The sequence below is a fragment of the Schistocerca americana genome, chromosome 1, assembly GCF_021461395.2.
Source record: "Schistocerca americana isolate TAMUIC-IGC-003095 chromosome 1, iqSchAmer2.1, whole genome shotgun sequence".
In the NCBI taxonomy this organism is placed as follows: domain Eukaryota; kingdom Metazoa; phylum Arthropoda; class Insecta; order Orthoptera; family Acrididae; genus Schistocerca; species Schistocerca americana.
Window position 1 is genome coordinate 430,312,800 of NC_060119.1, and position 2,973 is coordinate 430,315,772.

The following is a 2,973-nucleotide window of genomic DNA, read 5'->3' on the forward strand; positions in this document are numbered from 1 at the left end:
CCGCGTAGTTGAGCGCCACACAAACGAATCATCATCATCATCATCGCTACCTCGGAGATACTGTGTCCCATTGCTCGTGCGCTGACTTTAACACCACACTCAAACTCACTCAGATCTTGATAATCTGCAATTGTTGCAACAGTAACCGATCTAACAATTGCGCAAGACGTTTGTTATCTTATATAGGCGTTGCCGACCGCAGCGCCGTATCCTGCCTGTTTACATACCTCTGTTTTTAAATACGAATGCCTATGCCAGTTTCTTTGGCGCTTGAGTGCGTATACCCATATATTCAGTGTGTACGCTGTAAATTCATTTTAATATATGCTCTCTATTCAGAGATAGTCGATAGTTACATAGACATAAAGACACAGGCTTTCGATAAGGTACCGAGTCTTTGACGACAGTAGAAGATAACTGAATAGTATCCACATTAATTAACTTAAATCAAAAATATTTAACAGATCATTTTTACTGTGAACCAATAAAATGTCATTCACAACATTAGCATCCAGGCGACTTACTCTTAGCTGCACGTTCCAGGGGTTGACGCTGTCTTTGCATGTTCTTTCCAGTACCCAAGAATGTCAGTTTCTGTCTCTGCATCCTTTTCAGCAGCTACGATTGAGAGATACAACAGTATTTCGCGGTCTTCTTCCACATTGTCCTGACATCTCGCATACCTCTAGGATTTCAATGGAGGCGATGGTTTCGATGGACCTGATGTACTTTCGTGTGTACCATGAGTAACCCGATAGAATGGAATCGTAATTTGTAATGGCATTCACTCATAACCATGCTTCAGAACCTTACAACAAAAATCGCATGGAGTTGTTCACTCAAGTGAACTCTTTACACACATAGCACCAACCTCTTTGAGAACATTGTCTGTCCCTTCAGCACTCAGCATCAGCAGCACTCCGTCTTCAGGCCACAAGTAACCCATCGGCACCGTCCGACCGCCGTGTCATCCTCAGCGGAGACTGCGGAAAGGAGGGGCGTGTGGTCAGCACACCGATCTCCCGGTCGTTATGATGGTTTTCTGTGACCGGAGCCGCTACTATTCGGTGGAGTAGCTTCTCAGTTGGCATCATGAGGCTGAGTGCACCACGAAAAAGGGCAACAGTGCATGGCCGCCCGAATGGCCACCCATGCAAGTGCCGCCCACGCCCAACAGTGCTTAACTTCGGTGATCTGACGGGAACTGGTGCAGCCTCTGCGGCAAGGCTGTTGCCACTCAGCATCAAGACATCACGAAAAGAGGGACACAAAAATGTTGAGATCTTGCGGTACAAGTGCAGTTCAAACTTACCATTCTTTCTGTCCATGTAACTTGTGCATCTGATTTTAAGGACTACCATGGCATCACTATCTAATTCGTTAAGTCTCAGTTGATCGTCCAGTAGTTTACATAGCCAGAGAAGTGCATAATGAAGGGTTGGATAGCAGTCTCGTTCTAGATCATCAGAAGCTTCTTTGAATGGGTAGATAAATTTATTTGGGGTCTGCTCATCTGTAATATGAAGTCTACTTAATCTGTTTTTGTGGGAGCAACTACTTAACGTTAATGAGAGTATCAAGTACTGAAACCATGTCTAACGAAGTGTTCCATTGGACTTCGACCTCGTGTTTGAGTGATTTTGTGAGACTCTTTGAAAGACCAATAAGCCACTAGTTGCTTACACGAGTCTATTGTCTCTCCTACAAGCTAGTCCTGGCTGCGATGATAAACACTTGGACTTCAGAGTAAGTTTGAGCAAAGTGCTAAGACAATGACAGGTGCAAGGGACGTCTAGTGAAATCTTTCACAGCTGCCGCCATATTAGAGCATTGATCTTTTATGAAAGGTGCTGACTTCAGTAAATTCGTAAAAATTTGGGAAGTCTCTAAACGGCGAACAAGTTCCGATAAGACGTTAATTGCTCTTTTTTGCTTATCGGGAAATGGGGTGGTATGCAGTACTTCGCTCTCCATGTTCCTCGTTCCATTAATTGTGTTTACGGTCACTGTAGTGTAAGTTATTTTACGTGCATCACCCACTCGCATATCAGTTTCGGAAGAATTTCTTTTATTATAATTGCAGCAGTATCTCGTGGAAATAGCACCTTTTTAAGAGCGTCTGCAATGGATTTTATTCGATTCTTAACCGTAGTCGGATGAGGTCTATGGCCTACATAACAGCTTTACAGCCCACTTCGGCTTCTGCAGGTAAGTGCTTGGACTCTCTTTTTTAAGCTGAGCCATGAACCTTACTGAATGAACTAAATCTTCGCAGCACTTGAGTGACACTTAATCACAAATAACGCACTTTTAATGTGTGATACTTCATTGTCTACCGCAATATCTACGTAAATATCTATTTTTTCAGTGGAATAATGTATTTTTAAAGAGAATCGATTAGACGTTTATTTTTATAGTGAGAATGAGATTTCTACATCTGCATCTACATCTACATCTACAGAAATTCTCCGCAAGCCACCGTACAGTGCTTGGCGGAGGTTATCTTGTACCACAACTTGTCATTTCCCCTCCTGTTCCTCTGGCAAACGGAGCGATGGAGAAACGACTATCTGTACGCCTCCGTATGAGCCGTAATGTCTAGTATCTTAACTTTGTGGTCCTTCCGCGAAATGTATTTTGGCAACAGTAGAATCGTTCGGCAGTCAGCTTTAAAAGCCGGTTCTCTAAATTTTCTCAGTAGTGTTTCTCGAAATGAAAGTCATAAGCTATTGACATGACATGTCCTTTGGTGCTTTTTTAGTAAAACATTGTTTCATGATTCCGTCGCAGTTACAACAGCAATATCATACTAGTGAAATGAATCTTTGAAAACTATGCTCAGCTTTGGAAAAAGACGCTAATTTCAACATGGTAACAAGAGAAGTGTGGATGTATTTCAAAACTCACCACAAATGACGCACTTCTGCACGCTTTAGTAAGGGAACGAGACGACGGTCATCTTGCTGGACGTGG

The 2,973-nt window shown here is 42.8% G+C and overlaps 1 pseudogene; it reads right to left on the reverse strand.

Annotated features, from left to right (window-relative positions):
* Positions 1-1,117: 1,117 nt before the first annotated feature.
* LOC124560085 lies at positions 1,118-1,235 on the reverse strand (annotated as a pseudogene).
* Between the last annotated feature and the right edge of the window lie 1,738 nt (positions 1,236-2,973).